General features: G+C 47.5%; 1 protein-coding gene and 1 long non-coding RNA gene across 5 annotated transcripts in view; one reads left to right on the top strand and one right to left on the bottom strand.

Moving 5' to 3' along the window:
* The window catches only part of LOC134909523 (excitatory amino acid transporter 1-like), a 144,288-nt gene that overhangs the window by 21,861 nt on the left and 99,416 nt on the right, over nucleotides 1-23,011 (top strand). Inside the window, exon 2 of one of the 3 annotated variants that reach the window (XM_063916504.1) lies at nucleotides 17,216-17,266. The exons of the other annotated variants lie outside the window; for them this stretch is intronic. The gene's annotated coding sequence lies outside the window, so the exon portion shown is untranslated. The remainder of the gene's footprint in view (nucleotides 1-17,215; nucleotides 17,267-23,011) is intronic. 3 annotated transcript variants of the gene reach the window in all.
* LOC134909541 (uncharacterized) overlaps nucleotides 1-23,011 on the bottom strand; it is a 51,430-nt gene that overhangs the window by 22,629 nt on the left and 5,790 nt on the right. The window lies entirely within an intron of this gene.

The following is a 23,011-nucleotide window of genomic DNA, read 5'->3' as shown; positions in this document are numbered from 1 at the left end:
CAGCAGAGTGCTGTGAGTTTGGGAAGGTTTAACTATGAAAAAATTACTAAAATACAAAGAAAATATTTAAAACACAGAATGTGTGTTATAAATATCTCCTTTGTATTATTCCAATTATCAGATCAGTGGGACTATGACTCTGAGTGCACATCATTTGCCTCTGACACTTATCAGCATAGAGGTTCACATTAGCCCCCACAGGAAAAAATAAAACACATTGGCCCTTAACTTGATAAAAAAAAATATACATTGCCCCCAATGTACTCTGAAGGCCAGGTAGTGTTTAAGGTGGGTAGCTAGTTTCGACAGCATGTAGTCTGTAGTACCGCGGCTGCTTACAGCTAGAGACACCTGGAAGTGCCCGCCAGCTGGAGTAGATGGCAGCTTCCGTTTTGCATTCCAGCAGTGGAACGCAAATTCAGGAAGCGCAACAGGCAGATCCGGCAAGCAGTGCCAGCTGACCATGTAGGGGCAGCTGGACAGAGGCACAGGCTGAAGGAGAGGAAGAGCCGAGGATCATTCAGGTGGAGCCAGCAGCTGACACATGATCGCAAAGTCTCACTCGGTGCATTGGAAGACCTTGTAGCAGCACCATGCCTTGGTGCCCCCCCCCCCCCTCCCCCCCTTCCTATCCGCCTATGGTATTTGCCATTCAGCTACTGACTGTCATGTTGCAGGCTGTGTTTGAAAATTGTCATGAGCTGGGTTGTTGATACTCTATCTCTCTCCACTGTATCTCTTTCTAAGGCTTAGGGCATCTGCCCCTTTGTACTAAGACTTGAAGAGAGATAAAGTAGACAGAAATAAAGTACCAGCCAATCGGCTCCTAACTGCCATGTTAGAGGTTGGGTTTTAAAAATGACAGTTAGGAGCTGGTTGGTCATACCCCTTAGTCTTGCATGTAAGAATTACTACTATTCTGCAAAAAACGAAATTCTTACACAATTTCTGTCAACTACTGCCCTATGTCTCAACTCCCTTGCTCCCCCGAGCTTCTTAAGAGGCTTGTCTACACTCCTCAGATCAGTCCATCTAAGTGATGAGTGCTGTTAATTTAGATATGAAGTTTTGTTGCATCAATAAAATGGGCCATATAGTTTGTTACATTGGTCTGCTAAAAGTCATTTTAGACTTGCAGAATATATTAAACCAGATTAGAAGAAATTGTGTGGCACAAAAGAAAGTATCTTTTTAAAGCTTGGATTTTATAGCTGCATTGATAAATGTATATAATTTATGCCGGGTCATTGTAGTGGCAGGTAACAGAGTGAGTAAATTTGGTGTTATTTGGCAGTTTTCCCTCGTACACATTTGTCTCATTCTTGGTAACACTGTAGAATTGAGCAGATTTTAGAAGTGGTAGGGTATATGTAGTACAGTCTCTGGCACCTATAATATAACAGATGGAGCCTTCTGCCAGAAGCAAAAACGGTTTTTCAGAGTCACATGTTCTTGTAGACTTAAAGGGATACAATCAAGAAATATCTTATGTATGGCAGTATCATATCACACAGTGCATTTTGAAATAAGAACGGTTGGCTTAGAGGGTATCCAATTACCCGTGATACTGTTTTGGCCCGTGAAAATTGTCCTTATCGCTGTATCGTATTACAGGCCAATAAGTCCCTGATCCCATGTGTTATCGCGTCTCTGGTCGTCCGCTTATCACAGATCATGCTTCAGGGGCCTGAGGTACCCGAAGCATAATCTGCGATAAGTGCTGGCATTGGGGGACCACGATACAATTAACCATAGTCAATGACCGTGGGTAATTGGATACTCCCCTTAGTAATTAGTTTGGGATCTATTATGATTAGAAGTGTTTACATCCATGTCATATTTTTCTGTCTCATGAAAGTTCACAGTGAGGTATTCCTGTTGAGAACTTAAATATGCTAACCCCCCCCCCCCCCCCCCAAAAAAAAAATAAAAAATAAAATAAAACCGAGCTAATTGGTCTGCCAGGGCTATTCAATTATAGCCCATGGTAGCCAGTGATAAGCTTGCAGGTACACTTAAAATGAATTTCTGTTCAAGCCTGAGGGAGGCTTGAACAGAAATCCGCAGTAAGTGCCCTTTTCTCTGACGTCCTAAGTGGATGCTGGGACTCCGTAAGGACCATGGGGAATAGCGGCTCCGCAGGAGACTGGGCACAACTAAAGAAAGCTTTAGGACTACCTGGTGTGCACTGGCTCCTCCCACTATGACCCTCCTCCAGACCTCAGTTAGAATCTTGTGCCCGGCTGAGCTGGATGCACACTAGGGGCTCTCCTGAGCTCCTAGAAAGAAAGTATATTTTAGGTTTTTTATTTTACAGTGAGATCTGCTGGCAACAGACTCACTGCAGCGAGGGACTAAGGGGAGAAGAAGCGAACCTACCTAACTGGTGGTAGCTTGGGCTTCTTAGGCTACTGGACACCATTAGCTCCAGAGGGATCGACCACAGGACCCGACCTCGATGTTCGGTCCCGGAGCCGCGCTGCCGGCCCCCTTACAGAGCCAGAAGCAAGAATGTTCCGGAAAATCGGCGGCAGAAGACTTCTGTCTTCAACAAGGTAGCGCACAGCACTGCAGCTATGCGCCATTGCTCCTCATGCACACCTCACACTCCGGTCACTGATGGGTGCAGGGAGCTGGGGGGGGGGCGCCCTGAGGGCAAATATAATACACCTTGGCTGGCAAATCTACACCATATATAGTCAGGAAGGCTATATAAGTGTAAAAATACCCCTGCCAGAATTCCAGAAAAAGCGGGAGAAGTCCGCCGGAAAAGGGGCGGGGCTATCTCCCTCAGCACACTGGCGCCATTTTCTCTTCACAGTGCAGCTGGAAGACAGCTCCCCAGGCTCTCCCCTGTAGTTTTCAGGCTCAAAGGGTTAAAAAGAGAGGGGGGGCACTAAATTTAGGCGCTATATGTGTATACAAGCAGCTATTGGGGGAAAAATCACTCAGTTATAGTGTTAATCCCTGCATTTTATATAGCGCTCTGGTGTGTGCTGGCATACTCTCTCTCTGTCTCCCCAAAGGACTTTGTGGGGTCCTGTCCTCAGTCAGAGCATTCCCTGTGTGTGTGCGGTGTGTCGGTACGGCTGTGTCGACATGTTGGATGAGGAAGGTTACGTGGAGGCGGAGCAGAGGCCGATAAATGGGATGTCGCCCCCTGTGGGGCCGACACCAGAGTGGATGGATAGGTGGAAGGTATTATCCGACAATGTCAACTCCTTATATAAAAGGCTGGATGACGTAACAGCTGTGGGACAGCCGGCTTCTCAGCCCGCGCCTGCCCAGGCGTCTCAAAGGCCATCAGGGGCTCAAAAAAACGCCCGTTACCTCAGATGGCAGACACAGATGTCGACACGGAGTCTGACTCCAGTGTCGACGAGGTTGAGACATATACACAATCCACTAGGAACATCCGTTGCATGATCTCGGCAATGAAAAATGTGTTACACATTTCTGACATGAACCAAAGTACCACGTAAAAGGGGTTTTATGTTTGGGGAGAAAAAGCAGCCAGTGTTTTGTTCCCCCATCCGATGAATGAATGAAGTGTGTAAAGAGCGTGGGTTCCCCCGATAAGAAACTGGTAATTTCTAAAAAGTTACTGCTGGCGTACCCTTTCCCGCCAGAGGATAGGTCACGTTGGGAGATATCCCATAGGGTGGATAAGGCGCTAACACGTTTGTCAAAAAAGGTGGCACTACCGTCTTGGGATACGGCCACTTTGAAGGAGCCTGCTGATAAAAAGCAGGAGGCTATCCTGAAGTCTGTATATACACACTCAGGTACTATACTGAGACCTGCAATTGCCTCAGCATAAATAGTGCTGCTGCAGCGTGGTCTGATACCCTGTCAGATAATATTAATACCCTAGACAGGGATATTATTTTGCTAACATAGAGCATGTTAAAGACGTTGTCTTATATATGAGGGATGCACAGAGGGATATTTGCCGGCTGGCATCCAGAATTAATGCAATGTCCATTCTGCCAGGAGGGTATTAGAGACCCGGCAGTGGACAGGTGATGCTGCCTTTAAAAGGCACATGGAGATTCAGCCTTATAAGGGTGAGGAATTGTTTGGGGATGGTCTCTGGGACCTCGTATCCACAGCAACAGCTGGGAAGAAAAACTTTTACCTCAGGTTTCCTCACAGCCTAAGAAAGCACCGTATTTTCAGGTACAGTCCTTTCGGCTTCAGAAAAGCAAGCGGGTCAAAGGCGCTTCCTTTCTGCACAGAGACAAGGGAAGAAGGAAAAAGCTGCACCAGACAGCCAGTTCCCAGGATCAAAAATCTTCCCCCGCTTCCTCTTAGTCCACCGCATGACGCTGGGGCTCCACAGGTGGAGACAGTTGCGGTGGGGGCGCGTCTCGGGAACTTCAGGGACCAGTGGGCTTGCCCACAGGTGAATCCCTAGGTTCTGCAAGTAGTATCGCAGGGATACAAGCTGGAGTTCGAGGTGACTCCCCCTCGCCGTTGCCTCACATCAGCTGGCGGCAATTCACAAGCTGTACTTCCAGCAGGTGAAATCAAGGTACCCCTCCTTCAACAAGGCCGGGGTTACTATTCCAAAATATTTGTGGTACCGAAACCAGATGGTTCGGTGAGACCCATTCTAAAATTGAAATCCTTGAACACTTATATACGAAGGTTCAAGTTCAAAATGGAATCGCTCAGGGCGATTATTGCAAGCCTGGAGAATTTCATGGTATCACTGGACATCAAGGATGCTTACCTGCATGTCCCTATTTACCCTCCTCACCAGGAGTACCTCAAAATTGTGGTACAGGATTGTCATTACCAATTCCAGACGTTGCCGTTGGTCTGTCCCCGGCACCGAGGGTATTTACCAAGGTAATGGCCAAAATAATTATCCCGTACTTGGACGATCTCCTTATAAAGGCGAGGTCCAGGGAGCAGTTGTTCGTCGGAGTAGCACTATCTCGGGAAGTGCTACAACAGCACGGCTGGATTCTGAATATTCCAAAGTCGCAGCTGGTTCCTACGACGCGTCTACTGTTCCTGGGTATGGTTCTGGACACAGAACAGGATAAAAAGGGTTTCTCCCGGAGGAGAAGTCCAAGGAGTTGTCGTCTCTAGACAGAGACCTCCTAATACAAATACAGGTGTCGGTGCATCAATGCACGCGAGCCCTAGGAAAGATGATAGCTTCTTACGAAGAAATTCCATTCGCCAGGTCCCATGCAAGGATCTTCCAGTGGGATCTGTTGGACAAGTGGTCCGGGTCGCATCTTCAGATGCATCGGCGGATAACCCTGTCTCCAAGGGCCAGGGTGTCGCTGTGGTGGTGGCTGCAGAGTGCTCCTCTTCTAGAGGGCCGCAGATTCGGCATACAGGACTGGGTCCTGGTGACCACGGATGCCAGCCTTCGAGGCTGGGGGGCAGTCACACAGGGAAGAAACTTCCAAGAACTATGGACAAGTCAGGAGACTTCCCTACACAAAAATATTCTGGAACTAAGGGCCATTTACAATGCCCTAAGTCAGGCTAGACCCCTGCTTCAACACCGGCCGGTGCTGATCCAGTCAGACAACATCACGGCGGTCGCTCATGTAAACCGACAGGGCAGCACAAGAAGCAGGATGGCGATGGCAGAAGCCACAAGGATTCTCCGATGGGCGGAAAATCATGTGTTAGCACTGTCGGCAGTGTTCATTCCCGGAGTGGACAACTGGGAAGCAGACTTTCTCAGCAGACACTACCTCCACCCGGGAGAGTGGGGACTTCATCCAGAAGTCTTCCAAATGATTGTACACCGTTGGGAAAGGCCACAGGTGGACATGATGGCGTCCCGCCTCAACAAAAAGCTAAAAAGATATTGCGCCAGGTCAAGGGACCCTCAGGCGATAGCTGTGGATGCTCTGGTAACACCGTGGGTGTACCAGTCGGTGTATGTGTTCCCTTCTCTGCCTCTCATACCCAGGGTAATGAGAATAATAAGTAGGAGAGGAGTAAGAACTATACTCATTGTTCCGGATTGGCCAAGAAGAGCTTGGTACCCAGAACTCCAAGAAATGATCTCAGAGGACCCATGGCCTCTGCCGCTCAGACAGGACCTGCTACAGCAGGGGCCCTGTCTGTTCCAAGACTTACCGCGGCTGCGTTTGACGGCATGGCGGTTGAACGCCGGATCCTGAAGGAAAAGGGCATTCGGGAGGAAGTTATCCCTACGCTAATTAAAGCTAGGAAAGAAGTGAACGCAAACCATTATCACCGCATATGGCGGAAATATGTTGGGTGCTGTGAGGCCAGGAAGGCCCCAACGGAGGAATTTCAGCTAGGTCGATTTCTGCTCTTCCTACAGTCAAGGGTGACTATGGGCCTAAAATTGGGTTCCATTAAGGTCCAGATTTCGGCTCTATCGATTTTCTTCCAAAATAGAACTGACTTCACTGCCTGAAGTTGAGACTTTTGTTAAGGGAGTGCTGCATAGTCAGCCCCCGTTTGTGCCTCCAGTGGCACCGTGGGATCTCAACGTGGTGTTGGATTTCCTGAAGTCGCATTGGGTTGAGCCACTTAAATCCGTGGAGCTAAAATACCTCACGTCGAAAGTGGTCATGATGTTGGCGTCGGCCAGGCGTGTATCAGAATTAGCGGCTTTATCATGCAAAAGCCCTTATCTAATTTTTTTATATGGATAGGGCGGAATTGAGGACTCGTTCCTAATTCCTTCCTAAAGTGGTATCAGTTTTTCATGTGAACCAACCTATTGTGGTGCCTGCGGCTACTTGGGACTTGGAGGATTCCAAGTTACTGGACGTAGTCAGGGCCCTGGAAAATATATGTTTCCAGGACGGCTGGAGTCAGGAAAACTGACTCGCTATTTATCCTGTATGCACCCAACAAGCTGGGTGCTCCTGCTTCTAAGCAGAATATTGCTTGCTGGATCTGTAGCACGATTCAACTTGCACATTCTGCGGCTGGACTGCCGCACCCTAAATCTGTAAAAGCCCATTCCACGAGGAAAGTGGGCTCTTCTTGGGCGGCTGCCTGAGGGGTCTCGGCTTTACAAATTTGCCGAGCGGTTACTTGGTCGGGTTCAAACACTTTTGCAAGAGTCTACAAGTTTGATACCCTGGCTGAGGAGGACCTAGAGTTTGCTCATTCGGTGCTGCAGAGTCATCCGCACTCTCCCGCCCGTTTGGGAGCTTTGGTATAATCCCCATGGTCCTTACGGAGTCCCAGCATCCACTTAGGACGTCAGAGAAAATAAGATTTTACTCACCGGTAAATCTATTTCTCGTAGTCCGTAGTGGATGCTGGGCGCCCATCCCAAGTGCGGATTGTCTGCAATACTTGTATATAGTTATTGCCTAACTAAAGGGTTATTGTTGAGCCATCTGTTGAGAGGCTCAGTTATATTTCATACTGTTAACTGGGTATAGTATCACGAGTTATACGGTGTGATTAGTGTGGCTGGTATGAGTCTTACCCGGGATTCAAAATCCTTCCTTATTGTGTCAGCTCTTCCGGGCACAGTATCCTAACTGAGGTCTGGAGGAGGGTCATAGTGGGAGGAGCCAGTGCACACCAGGTAGTCCTAAAGCTTTCTTTAGTTGTGCCCAGTCTCCTGCGGAGCCGCTATTCCCCATGGTCCTTACGGAGTCCCAGCATCCACTACGGACTACGAGAAATAGATTTACCGGTGAGTAAAATCTTATTATTGAGGGTGCTGCAAAAGTGATAACCCATAACTCCGGGTACTATCTGAGAACCTGTGGGTTAACATTCATTAGCAACAAATTTACTGTGCGGGGGAGTGGGGGGGGGGCTGTAATTGAATAGCTTCTGGCTTAAAAGCCTGAGGCTAATATACAGGGTGTTTAAAAAAAAAAAAAAAAAAAAGAAGGTAATTGAAACTTGTATGTATAATTGTATACCTTATGTATCTTATGGGTCTCAGTAGACGTTGAGTGACTGCCGGTATGCCACAGTATGCAATCCAGGAATGTGCATGGTATGTAGAACATTATTTCCAAAGTTACGGGACAGGACGTAATGGCGGGCCTTCCCTGGTATCCATAATAACTGGGTTTCAGGACAATTTCCAGAGACATGCACTGCCAAACAAAACTATTCTGTCTTGGCTGGAAATGTTCCAGCAAACAGAAGCCGTGGCTAATCATAATAAAGGATGTTCCGGCAGACCCTACAGCACCACGAGCAATTTGTGAGGACATAAAGTTTCTGTAACCTTTTTTTTAAAACACTCTGCATACTCCTATATAGTAAGGAAATCAAGGTAGGAGTGCCCTTGTCAGGCTCTGTCTAGATTGTGTTCCCGGAGAGTGCACTAGTGGGTCAGTGGAGATGGAATGGAGAAAACGTGGAGGCTGGATAAGATTCCTGCGCATGTGCGCTGTGTTGTTTATTTAGCGATTGATACAAACAATATGGCAGCAGGAGTACTGATGACAACAGAAGATATGCAGTTGTGGCTGGAACAGCGTGGAAGCTGAAAGTCTATGGCAAAGTCTGTGACGTGGGTAACAATCGATCAGGGGACCGATGTATCGGTATGGGAACTGATGGTTCCTGGATTGTGGAGCACAGCAGGGATGATGGTGGGAATAACGAGCCAGGTAACTGTTGCAGGAGACAGGAACAAGTGGTTTAAATCCTCAGTGCAGGTTGGAATAACACTGGCAGCTTGCAGGCTGACGAACGGGTGTAGGTAAGGAGATGCACCTGGAGGAGAGTCTCTCCTGCAGAGGGCTGGAGCACACTGTAGCTGGATAAGGTGTGAAGCTGATCACAGGAACCTGGGTTGCTGGTGCTTGTGGTTCCACGGCAGTGCAGGACCAGACTAGAAAGCAGAGCGGGTACCAAGAGGAACTGGAGAATGGAGCCAGAATCACTGGTCAGAGGAATGACATGAAGTCCAAGGCAAGGACTGACTCACCCTGCTGCTCCTGATATACCCCCCGGTCTGCAGGTATTGGTTGGGAGTGAACGGGAGGTGCAGCCAGGCTCTGGATTGGCTGATGCGGAAGAGCTGATGGGGACTGTCATGGCGGTGCCCATGCCGTGGTTTGGTGGGAATGCGGCGTGTGTGCAAACCAGAAGGGGCCTTAGGCCCAGAATGGCATTTAGTGATGAGGTGACCAGTGGCAGCGAGACATAGGAGCCTCAGATGGAGGTTGCACCGGCGGACAGGTGCAGCTGCAGTAAGTCGATTCCTGACAGTACCCCCTCCTTTACGGGTGGGCACCGAACACCCACGTGCTTTGGAAGGGTGAGTTCTGTGGAAAACATGGATCAACCTTGGAGCGTGGACATCTGTAGCATTTACCCAACTCCTCTCCTCGGGACCATAACCGGACCAATTGATAAGGTATTGCAGATGACCATACCGGCACCGGGAATCCAGAATCTTCACTATTTCAAACTCCATGCCCCTCTGAGTTCGTACTTTGGGGCCAACGAGAAGAGCTTTTTGGAAACTATTCAGGATCAAGGGTCTAAGGAGGGAGACATGAAAGGCATTAGGTATTCGCAAATAAGGAAGCAATCTGAACTTGTACGCTACAGGACTGATGACTTTGTCAATGGGGAAAGGACCAATAAAACGTGGTGCAAATTTCATTGATGGCACTCTGAGACGAAGGTTCCGGGTGGAGAGCCAAACCTTATCGTTAGGTTTTAAGCTGGGAACTGCATGTCTTTTGCAGTCAGCAAAGAACTTGTAATGGCTTGAGGCCTTTTTAAGGGAAACATTAATTTTTCTCCAAGTAGACGAAAACTGGTTCAGAACAGAAGTGTCTGCAGGAACATCGATGTTTGGTAGATCTTGGAAGCCTGGGACACGAGGATGTTGCCCATATACAGCAATGAACGGGGTGGTCTCCGTGGCAGTATGATAGCGAAAGTTGTGAGCAAATTCTGCCCACGGAAGCAGGTCTACCTAGTCATCTTGGGAAGAGGAAATATAAAGGGGTCGATTCTATTCGGCAACTAATGAATAGCGCCGGGAATTAGCTCCCGACGCTATTCAATTCAGCAACTAGTTACCTGCAATTGTCGGGAATTCTTCTCTCATCCCCGGGGGATGAGAAGAGAAACCCGACAAAAGTGCTGCCTCGCGGCCGGCGCGAGGCTGATTCTGTCGGGAATCAGCCTCTCGCCGGGGAGTTAAGTCGGAGAATGCCCGTTCTCCCGACAAAACTACCTGTTTTGTCGGCGAGAACGGGCCATCGCCGACGTAACTAGTTGCTGAATTGAATAGCGTCGGGAGCTAATTCCCGGCGCTATTCATTAGTTGCCGAATAGAATCGACCCCAAAGTCTCAAGAAGGTCTCCAATTCTTGATTCACACTCTCAGTCTGTCCATTCGTCTGAGGGTGATAGACTGACGAGAACTTAAGTTTTAACTTGTAGGGCAGAACAGAGAGCTCTCCAAAATCTTGCTACGAATTGAATTCCACGGTCAGATATAATTTCAGTAGGAAGTCCATGTAGGCGAAATATCTCCCGTAGGAAGACTTGAGCAAGTTTTGGAGCAGAAGGAAGACCCTGGAGTGGAACAAAGTGGGCCATTTTGGTAAACCTGTCGACATCTACCCAGATGGTATTGAATCCTTGAGAGGAGGGCAGATCGGAGATGAAGTCCATGGACAGGTGAGACCAGGGACGGCTGGGTATTTATGAAGGCTGTAACTGACCTGCCGGAGACTGACGGGGAGTCTTATGCTGGGCACATTTGGGGCAGGATGCCACGAAATCCTGGATGTCGACCTTCATTTTAGGCCACCAGTAAGTTTCAGACAGGAACTTGAAAGTCGTTTAGGACACCAGGATGCCCTGTGAACTTAGACTGATGAGCCCAAGACAACAACTTGGAATGAAGCTCAGGAGAAACAAATATCTCGCCAGGAGGCGGAACAGGAGTGACTTGAGCCGAGGCAAACACGACTGGATTCAGAACAAAATGAGGAACTGGATCTGGAATCTCCTCTTCGGATCCCATAGAACGGGACAGAGCATCAGCTTTGGTATTTTGGGAACCTGGATGGAAATGAAGCTTGAAGTTGAAACGAGAGAAGAACATTGCCCACCGGGCCTGGTGAGGATTGAGACACTGGGCTGCCTTTAAGTAGAGAAGGTTCTTGTGATCAGTGTAGATGTTAAAAGGATACTTTGCCCCCTCCAGGAGATACCTCCACTCCTCAAGGGCCAGTTTGATTGCCAGTAATTCTTGGTCACCGATGGAGTAATTAGCTTCCACAGGAAGATATTTGCGAGAGAAGAACCCCCAGGGATGAATTTTTCCATCGGCCCCTACTTGGGAGAGAACAGCTGCAACTCCTACTGTAGAAGCATCTACCTCCAACTCGAACGGCTTGTTGATATCTGGTTGTGACAGAACTGGAGCGGACATGAAAGCCTGCTTAACTCTCTGAAACACGGCCAAGGCATCTTCTGACCAGTTGGAATGGTCTGCCCCTTTTCATGTTAAGTTGGTAATAGGAGCGATTAGAGTTGAGAATCCTCTGATGAATTTCCTATAGTAATTAGCGAATCCCAAGAATCACTGGATGGACTTGAGAGTACTTGGAGTGGGACAATTAGCAATAGCTTCTAATTTTGTAGGGTCCATCTGGAGATCTGATCCGGAAATTTTATACCCTAGGAAGGGTATGGAAGGAACTTCGACGGTACATTTAGACAACTTGCCGTAGAGACGATTCTCACGAAGACATCGGAGGACGTCACGGACTTGCAGATGATACGAGGAGAGATCTTGAGAGAAGATAAGGATATCATCCAAATATACTACAAGATATTTATACAGGACATCACGGAAGATTTCATTAACAAAGTGCCGGAACACTGCTGGGGCATTGCTCAACCCGAACGGCATTACAAGGTACTCGTAATGACCATCCCGAGTGTTAATGGCGGTCTTCCATTCATCGCCACTTTGAATTCTGATGAGATTGTAGGCACCGCGGAGATCTAACTTAGTGAAAATGCGGGCTCCCTTGACTCTGTCAAATAATTCAGTGATGAGAGGTAATGGATAGCTATTTTTGATGGTAATATCGTTGAGCCCCCGATAGTCTATGCACGGACGTAATCCTCCATCTTTCTTTTTAACAAAGAAAAAAAACCGCTCCAGCGGGCGAAGACGAAGGGCGGATGATTCCTTTCAGGGAGAATTTACAGATGTACTTACTCATTACCTTGGTTTCAGGTACAGATAACGGGTAAGTACGCCCCCTGGTGGCTTCTTGCCAGGGATGAGATCGATCGGACAATCCCACTCTCTATGGGGCGGTAGAACATCAGCGGCCTTTTTGCTGAAGACGTCAGTGAAATCTTGGTAGGCTACTGGGAGTCTTGACTGAATTTTAACTTCTGAGGACCTTACAGGACGAACTTGGGCTAGGCAGAACTGATGACAATGTGAGCCCCAGGAAGTCAGCTGTAACGTGGACCAGTTAATCTGCAGATTATGTAGCTGGAGCCAGAGCATACCCAAAATGATCTCCTGAGTTACCTTAGGGATGACGAGGAACTCAATTCAGAATGCAGGAATCCGACTCCCAAAACAACTGGCTTGGTTTGATGGGAGATGGAACCCTCGGAGATTCGGCTACCATCCACTGCAGTGATATAGACTGGATATGTGAGTCCGCAGATAGGCAGATGGAACTTGTCAACTGCGACTTGAGTAATGAAGTTTCCAGCAGCTCCACAGTCCACTAACGTGGATACAAACTGGAGTCCAGCACTAGTCTCTAAAGTCACTGGAAGGATAAGGTCTCAGTTTGAAGGAGCTTGTCTAGAAGATCCCAACTTGACTCTTCCTTTACAAGTTAGGATTTGGCATTTCCCGCACGCGCCGTACAAGAACTAATTTGGTGACCTGTTGCCGCACAATAAAGACACAGTCTCTCGAAGTCTTCTTGACCGCTCCTCAGGGGTTAAGCGGGACCTGTTTATTTGCATATGCTCATCGGAAGATGGAGGCTGAAATTGTGTCGGGGGTACCATTCTCGTATTGCGGAGCTCACTGCGAGCATGCTCACTGTTGTGTTCGTGAATGCGAGAGTCCATCTTAATACACAAAGAAATTAGGTCTGATAATTACTCAGGAATGTCACGAGTGACTAGTTCATCTTTAATTCGGTCACAGAGTCCATGCCAAAAGGCTGCTATCAGCGCTTGATTAGCCTCCGAGATTGAATGGAATAATGTCTGGAACTGGACGATATATTGACCCATGTTATGGGTACCCTGACTAAGTTGAATAAGATCTGCAGAGGCTGACGTAGCGCGACCTGGTTCGTCAAAGATGCGTCTGAAGGTTGACACAAATTCGGTTATAGTTATTCATAAGAGGGTCAGCACGCTCCCACAGAGGAGACACCCAGCTCAGGGCTGGTCCAGAGAGCAGCGACATAATGTAAGCAACCTTGGATCTTGGTGTGGGGAAATTGTGCGATAGCAACTCGAACTGAAGTTCACATTGATTGAGAAACCCGCGACATAACTTGGGACTGCCATCAAATTTGCCGGGCACGGGCAGATGCAGGCGTGACACTGGAGTTGATGCAGCCGGTGAAGGAGAACCCACTGAACTTGCATGTGCAGAGGTGACTGGAACTGAAGGAACGACAGCACTGGGCAGTGACTGTTGCAGTGTATCGAGACGGGAGGATATTCCTTGCAGGAATTGGATTATCTGCTGCTGTGCAGCCTCTTGTCCATCCAGGCGGGAGACCAGATTTTGTAAGGCCCCTGACCCCACATTCTGACCACCGTCCGAGTCCATCGGCCTTGGACTTACTGTCAGGCTCTGTCTAGTTTGTGTTCCCGGAGAGGGCACTAGTGGGTCAGTGGAGATGGAATGGAGAAAACGAGGAGCCTGGATAAGATTCCTGCGCATGTGCGCTGTGTTGTTTATTTAGCGATTGATACAAACAATATGGCAGCAGGAGTACTGATGACAACAGAAGATATGCAGTTGTGGGTGGAACAGCGTGGAAGCTGAAAGTCTATGGCAAAGTCTGTGACGTGGGTAACAATCGATCAGGGGACCGATGTATCGGTATGGGAACCGATGGTATCTGGATCGTGGAGCACAGCAGGGATGATGGAGGGAATAGCGAGCCAGGTAACTGTTGCAGGAGACGGGAACAAGTGGTTTAAATCCTCAGTGCAGGTTGGAATAACACTTGCAGCATGCAGGCTGACGAACAGGTGTAGGTAACGAGATGCACCTAGAAGAGAGTCTCTACTGCAGAGGGCTGGAGCACACTGTAGCTGGATAAGGTGTGAAGCTGACCACAGGTACCCGGGTTGCTGGTGCTTGTGGTTCCATGGCAGTGCAGGACCATACTGGAAAGCAGAGCAGTTACCAAGAGGAACTGGAGAATGGAGCCAGAGACACAGGTCAGGGTTATGACACGAAGTCCAAGGCAAGGACTGACTCACCCTGCTGCTCCTGATATACCCCCCGGTCTGCAGGTATTGGTTGGGAGTGAATGGGAGGTGCGGCCAGGCTCTGGATTGGCTGATGTGGAAGAGCTGACGGGGACTGTCATGGCGGCGCCCATGCTGTGGTTTGGCGGGAATGCGGCGTGCGTGCAGATGTGTAGCTAGGTGCCATGGTGCCCGGAGCAAGGGTATGTTTCGGCGCCCCCTGCCCTGTATGGAATTGGGGGCCTGGCCAACACGTGGTGGCATGTTATTTTTGAAAATAAAAAATATGAAAAATTCTAAATTGGTAACAGGTCTGGTTCTAGACCTTGTAGAGCTCAGGGCGAAAGTTTCCTCTGGGTACCCATGGTTTAAAACAGGGACAGCGCGTGCCTCAGGCACGCAACAAATATATAGGGTCGTGGCTTCATGTGGTAGGGGTGTGACCACAGAATATTACCAATTCACATTACACTGCACAGTAGTTTTCGTTAATCACTTTACACCACACAGTAGAGACCGTTATTCACGTTACACCACACAGAAGAGACCCTTACACCACAGAAGAGCTGTTTATACAGGTTATGTTGCAGCTTCTAACGCAGAGAGAGGTGCTGCAGCAGCAACAGCTGGGGCATAGAGAGGTGCTGCAGCATCAATGTAGAGAGAGGTGCTGTAGCATCCTGGGCAGAGAGGGGTGCTGCAACAGCTGGGGCAGAGAGAGGTCTGCAGCAGCTGAGGCAGAAGGTGGTGCTGTAGCAGTTGGGGCAGACTGAGGTGCTGCAGCAGTCGGGGGGGAGAGAGGTGCTACCGCATTCAGGGCAGAGAGAGAGAGGTACTGCAGCAGCCAGGGCAGAAAGAGGTGCTGCAGCAGTGAGTGCTGCAGGACAAAAGTAACCCGGCTGCACAGCTACAAGCAGACAGTGAGACATATAAAGAGGGTGGGCAGAGCTTCGGCATGTGCTGGATGTCAATGTCTCCTGCTGTCACCACTGGCCTGACCTGTTCCCCACCTAGTCTCTGAGTCCAAGTCAGTGTGCCCACCATCTGCGCCCTCTAACTTTTTTGGTGCCCGGAGCTCTCGCTCCACCGGAGCCACCCTCGCTACACCCCTGCGTGCGTGCACGCCAGCTGACAACAGGAGTGTCCTTAGCAAATATGGAATTTGGAGTAACTCGTTGGGCGCTGAAAGTTTTTTGGTGCTGCCTTGGACACACTGAGGGGTTTCCCTTACCCCCAAATGAAACAGATATGAGAATGTATGATAGAGTGACCTGGGCGCCCCCTTTCGGTGGCTGGGTGCAGAAGTAATTACTGATTAATCACTTTTTTAACCAGTATAATCAGTAAATATCTCAAAATGAATGTCATCCAATTATATAAAAAAAATGACAATAAATTTAATACAATAAGATAAAACAAACATGCATAAAATATTTCTAAGGACAAATGTCCCAAACTCAGAATGAAATCGTACCCATAGGGTAGCAAAGGAGCCGCAGGTGGTATATACGGCAGGGTGGTCCAGACTTAACCCTGCTCTGGCTCCTAAGCTTACCAGTGGAAGTCTATCCGCAAACGTCCTGGATCCGGAAGTGTGGATGTCCAATAGCCAAACGTGTAGATGTCCAATAGCCGTTGGCTATTGGACATCTACACGTTTGGCTTTTGGACATCCACACTGAGTTTGGGACACACTGAGTTTTGGACATTTGTCCTTAGAAATATTTTATGCATGTTTGTTTTATCTTATTGTATTAAATTTATTGTAATTTTTTTATATAATTGGATGACATTAATTTTGAGATATTTATTACTGATTATACTGGTTAAAAAAGTGATTCATCAGTAATTACTTCTGCACCCAGCCACTGAGAGAGTGACCTGGGCGCCCCCTATCATACATTCTCAGGAGTGTCCTTAGGCCCAGAATGGCATTTAGCGACAAGCTGACCAGTGGCAGCGAGACATGGGAGCCTCAGACGGAGGTTGCACCGGCGGACAGGTGCAGCTGCAGTAAGTCAATTCCTGACAGCCCTCTCCTGGTGGTAGATGGGTACTTCAAACATACAGTTGCCAAGAAACTACACCAGTCAGGGTTTTTGTACAATCTAGCCAAAGTTAGTGCAGTACAGAAAATATAAAACCTAAAAATAAATCTTAGCTCATCTGGGCATATGATAAACAATACAGATTTCCTCTCTAAGTGGTAGAGAGGTTACACAAACATAGGTATATGCACAGTACTTACGTCAGTAAATCAGTGTTTAATAACAAGCCTGCTGCCTGTTACCCTGGGTAGGGAGACCCTGAGAAAGTTCTGACACACCTTATATAAACATCTTACAGGTGCATGTACTAATTAGCATGCTCTCAGAATGAAAACCCAAAATGGGGCTAATGGATGGAGCATGCCCTCTCTCTCCATCCATACCCCCAGGAACCCTAAACCGGCTTTTACTAAAGCCCAAATTCTAATCAAGTCTGTTTTCCAGAAACAGACATATTCCTGGTGGTTTACTGTAAATCCTATAGATCAAAAACCAGGGACAAACCTATTTCCTGTTTATAACTTTCACAGTGCTTTTATCACATATCTCCCTTTGTTTCCAACTGTGGGGTGGAACAACAGCAGTTCCCAAACAAAAAACACAAGACTAAGCATCTGCAATGGCCAGTTGATTTCCTGGCCTGTGATCTACTGAAAATGTAAAGTTCTACAATGCCAAGAACCACTTTGTTATCCTTCCATTGCTCTCTTTATTTTCAGACATCCATTTTAATGGTGCATGATCAGTGATCAAGCTGAATTTCCTTCCCAGTAAGTAGTACCTGAGAGTTCCTAATGCTCACTTGGTTGCCAATGCTTCTTTTTTGACAGTGCGTAATTTCTCTCATGTACATTAAAATTCCTCTTTAAATATATGAGGATGCTGTTTGCCCTCTTTGTTCTGGGACAGGACCACACATATACTGTACCTACATATGAAGCATTAGTTTGCACCACAAATTCCCTTTGAAAGTCAGGCATCATCAGAACTGGTTGGGTACACAATGCTACCTTCAAAGCCTTTTCTGCTTCAGGGTTCCATTTAACCATAATGTTCTGTTTGCCCTTGGTAAGATCTGTCAGTGGGACAGCAATGGTGGCAAAATTGGGTATAAACCCTTCTATAATATTGCATGATTCCTAAGAAATCTCACAACTGCTTCTTATTCAGGGGTCATGGGCAATTTTGTATTGCCTTAATTTTATTAAGTTGAGGCTTTTTCAAACTTCTGCCGACATTTTTTTTGAGTTTGCTGCCTTACAGATTAAGTCCAACACTGCTTGTATCTTGGGTACGTGAGACTGCTAATCAGGACTATAGATGACTACGTCATTTAGACAAGCAGCAGCATACTGTCCTTACGGCCTTAGAATTCTATCCATCATTCTTTGAAAGGTGGTGGTGCCCCATGTAATCCAAATGGTAACATTTTGTATTGGAACAACCCTGCCAGTCCAGAAAAAAACTTTCTTTTCTTTGACATTCTCTGTTAATGGCACTTGCCAATACCCTTTGGTTAACTCAATAATGGTCAAGTACCTTGCTGTTCCTACTCTTTCAATAAGTACATCTACCTTAGGCATCGAACTTAGACACATTATTGAACTTACAAAAATCATCGCAGAAGCGCAAACTCCCATCAGGATTTGGAATGAGCACAATGGGACATGACAGCTCACTATGTGACTCTTCAATTACATCCAACTCCAGCATTTTTAAAATTTTAGTTTTTAGACACTGATTTCCATTTGACTTTTGGTATTCTATGAGGATTTATGTTTACTTTAACCCCTGGGTCATGCTGTCATTTAACCCGATTATGGCTGAAAACAAAATGATTTCCTCCCGCTGTTGAACAGTTGAGAGGGTTTTTGCTATTGCTACTTCAGGAACCAATGTTACTGGCTTGACTGGGATGGCTGACATAGCTACTCTATCCTTCCAAGGTCTTATAAGATTTACATGGTATATCTGTTCTGGCTTTCTTTTCCCAAGCTGGTACACTTTAAAATTAACTTTCCCCACTTTTGCTAGGATTACAAAGGGTCCTTGCCACTTTACCAAAAGTTTACTTTCTACTGTGGTAACCAAAACAAGCACTCTGTCCCCAGGCTCAAAGATCCGCAATTGGGCATTGCAATTGCACACCCTCTGCTGTGCCTGTTGGGCCTGTTCCAAGTGTTCTCTTACGATCGGCACCACTGCAGCCATTCACTCCTGCATCTTAGAAACATGCTCAATAACAGTTTTATATGGTCTGGAGTGCTCATCCCATGGCTCCTTTGCAATATCCAGCAATCTCCTTGGGTGTCTATTGTACAACAATACAAAAGGTGAAAACCCTGTGGATGGTGGTGGAACCTCTCTAATGGCCAGCAATAAATAAAGTTGTAAATAATCCCAATCTCTTCCGTCTTTATCCACCATTTTCTTTAGGATGTCTTTTTAAAGATTTGTTAAGCCTCTCCTCTAAACCATCAGTCTGGGAGTGATACACGGAGGTTCTTAACTGAGTAATTTTAAACAGGCAGCACAATTCCTTCATGCTAAATGGGGTACTCTAGTCAGGATTTTCTTGGGTATTCCCAATCTGCTAAAGACATGTTCTAGTTCTCTAGCGATGGTCTTTGTTGATGTATTGCTTCTGGATATTTGGTAACATAGGGCCTAATTCAGGGTTTATCCCAGCAGTAAAATCTTTCTCTAATTGGCAAAACCATGTGCATTGCAGGTGCGGCACATATAATATGTGCAGAGAGTTAGATTTGGGTGGCTTATATTGTTTCTTTCTGTGCAGGGTAAATACTGGCTGCTTTATTTTTACACTGCAATTTAGATTTCAGTTTCAACATACCCCACCCAAATCTAACTCACTCTGCACGTTATATCTGCCCCCCCCCCCCCCCCCCCCTGTAATGCACATGGTTTTGCCCACTAGACAAAGATTTTGCTTTCGCAATCAACCCTGAATTAGGGCCATAATCTTTTATCACAAAAATATATTGATGGCCCTGGGCATATTTTATTAGAGGTCCAACCAAATCCATTGCTGTTCACTCAAACAGAACCTCACTAATAGGTAACAGGACAAGTGGACTTTTAAAATGTGGCCTTGGAGCATGGTACTGACATTCAGGGCAGGAGGCACAATATTTAGATACCTCTTTATGGACCCCAGGCCATAAACACCTCTGTAAAATGTTCTCTGTGTTTTTTTTCTATCCTTAGGTGACCTGCAGTTATGTGACCATGAGCCAGCAGTACCGGATCTTGCCACGGGCAAGCAGGACTTTTACCCGGGGTGCCGCCTTCCGGAGGGCGCCGGTGCCATCCGGAGGGCGCCACACCGAGGCAATATCCGCCACTGTGCCCCCCGCAGTGCCCCGCTGTGCCCCCCACTTTGAAGGAACCAGATGCGTAGCATCTAGTTTCCCTTCATGGAGAGGACCTTTGTTGTGCTGTGCGCGATGACGTCATCGCGCACCGCACAGCAAAGGTCCTCTCCATGAAGGGAAGCTAGACTCTACGGTCTAGTTTCCCTTCATGGAGAAGACCTTTGCTGTGCGGTGCGCGATGACGTCATCGCGCACAGCATAGTGGCACAGACACTAGGGGTCATAATTGACCTCTAGTGTCTATGCTGTTCTATGGGAGAGACATAATAACGTCTCTCCCATAGATCGAGGAGAGGAGAGGAGAAGAGCGGTCTGGATCAGGAACGGGGATAGTAAGTTTTTTTTTTTTCAGCGGCGCTACAGGGGGCACAAATGGGGGCGTAACTGACCATGCCCCCATTTGAAGCCATTCCCCTATACTTTGCCCGGGGCGCCACAAGGGCAAGAGCCGTCCCTCTGAGCCAGGTCTAATACCATTCTTCTATATGCCTTGGGGACTACCAATTGTTCCACGGTATCTTCCACTTTCTTAGTCACTTGATACAAAAATTCCTGATATACTGCCATGTGAGATTGTGAGGGTATGGAAACCTACTATCAAATTCTCTGGGGTTTTCAATATTATATCATACATCAAACCATGAACCAAACCCACATGGATTACAGCGGAACCACAATGCATTGCTATGTTCACTACCAGGGGTGTATCTAGGGGTCCGAGCGCCCCTGGCAAAGTAAGGGCCTGGCGCCCCCCCCCCCAAATTTGAAATAGGGTGGCCACACCAACTGCGTCCCACAAATGCTGCCAAACATTGCTGTTTGGGACTCACTGTCAACGGGAACTGGCTGGTAGCAACAGCAGACAGGAAACCAAGCAGCATTGGATCATGAACTGCCCAGTGAGGTGCGGTGAGGTCAGTGGCTGAGGAGGCACTGGCTAGTATCAGAGCCAGAGTTACATACACATATATGAATGGGTGTGTTAGGAAATGGTGATGTTCGGGATGCTGGCGGTCAGATGACAAACTGCAACATCATGATTTTTAGAATGCTGACAGGGGACAAGGTAATTAATTTACCCCTCCTCTGCCCCCTACCCTAACCACCCTGGGTAGGTGGCTAGGGCTAAATCTCAGGGGGGGGGGGCAGCTATGGCTAATCGCAGGGGGAAGATGCTAAGACTCACATCCCATATGAACCGTAGGGTTCATGTGGGCATTAAACATGGTTGTACATATTTTGTTACCCTATATATGTTATTTATAGTAAAAAAAAAATGGAGAATACTCGAGTATAACAGGTGAGGCTCTGCCTCCCCTGCCTACCCTCACTGGATCAGTCCACCCCCTCCCCCCCCAACCTCTATCAACAGACTTCTATAGGCTAGAAGTCTCCCACCCACCCCAGACTATGGAACATCTCCGTTTAACATAATGCTATGTGTCGCAAGGCATGGCGTTGGTCACTCTTATTAACCTCTGCCTTTTGCTTTTTTTCTTTGACCCAGATTGCATACTTTTTCCTGCAGTTTGTGTTTTCATTTATTAAGTGTAGTAAGTACTTGGGATTAGTATATTTACTGATCCCTCTATATCCTACACTACATCACTGACCTCTCTATACCCTATACTACATCACTTATGCCTCTACACCCTACACTTCATCACTGATGCCTCTACACCCTACACTACATAACTGACCTCCCTACACTACATCACTGACGCCTCTACACCCTACACTACATTGCTGACCCTTCTATAGGTTACACTACACTGTAAAACATCACTGTACTACCTCTCTGCACTACATCAGAGACAGAGAAATACTGCGAAAAATAAGACAAAGGGTACAGTGGACAACAGACACTGACACGCTAGACCGGTGGTTCCCAAACTCGGTCCTGAAGGATCCCTAACAAGTCACGTTTTCCAAGTCACATGGCATGTGTACTGTGTATCACCAACTGCCACATTTTAAAAATCCACAGGTGACCTGGAACTGTCGAGTACCGAGTTTGGGAACCACTGCAGTCTAGACAGAGGAGAGAGTCTAAGGGGTACATTTACTAAGCAGTGATAAGAGCGGAGAAGTGAGCCAGTGGAGAAGTGCCCATGGCAACCAATCAGCACTGAAGTAACATCTATAATTTGCATACTATAAAATTATACAGAGCTGCTGATTGGTTGATGGGGAAATTTCTCCACTGGCTCACTTCTATGTGTGTGTGTGTGTGTGTGTGTGTGTGTGTGTGTGTGTGTGTGTAGGTAGGTGTCTAGTAGTGAGTGGTAGGATAGGGAAAAAATACTTTAAGCAGCCTTAGAACTGAGTTGGGAAACTGGTGCTGGCATTGTACTGTCGACATAAGGACTGTTGATTTGCTGACTACATTCAACAACCCACTATTAGTATAACAGCTGTAACTATCTCCCTCTAGGAAAACGGAGGTGGGTGCAATTACATTTGGGGGTGTTTCAGTGATATGTGGCAGCCCAACCGGCAAACATATGCACTGGAAAAATGCCGTACTGTACAGCTCTCCCTTATTAACCACCCAGTCTTAAAAGCAATAAGCGTTTTAAACTTTTTGATAAAGCTTATTAGCATCTCCAGCACGCTGCAGATGCTGGGAGATGTAGTTCTCCTTGTCAAAACAATTATGAACAATGTGCCCACCCCCTGAAAACTCTCTAACACACATTACCCTCATACGCACAAATCTAAACACAAACATACCTCCCCCACTGACAACTCTTACCACACCCACACTGACACCTCCATCACGCCAATCCCCCCTTCCCCCCCTCCACACTGACGCCTCCATCACACCAATCCCCCCTTCCTCCCATCCATGATGACACCTCCATCACACCAATCCCATCTCCCCCCCCTCCACACTGACACCTCCATCACACCAATCCCCCCTCCCCCCCCTCCACACTGACAGCTCCATCACGCCAATCCCCCCTTCCCCCCCTCCACACTGACGCCTCCATCACACCAATCCCCCCTTCCTCCCATCCATGATGACACCTCCATCACACCAATCCCATCTTCCCCCCCTCCACACTGACACCTCCATCACACCAATCCCCCCTCCCCCCCCTCCACACTGACACCTCC

This window comes from Pseudophryne corroboree, chromosome 1 (genome assembly GCF_028390025.1).
Source record: "Pseudophryne corroboree isolate aPseCor3 chromosome 1, aPseCor3.hap2, whole genome shotgun sequence".
In the NCBI taxonomy this organism is placed as follows: domain Eukaryota; kingdom Metazoa; phylum Chordata; class Amphibia; order Anura; family Myobatrachidae; genus Pseudophryne; species Pseudophryne corroboree.
The sequence above is the reverse complement of the archived record's forward strand: the minus strand, read 5'-3'. Positions and strand labels throughout refer to the sequence as shown.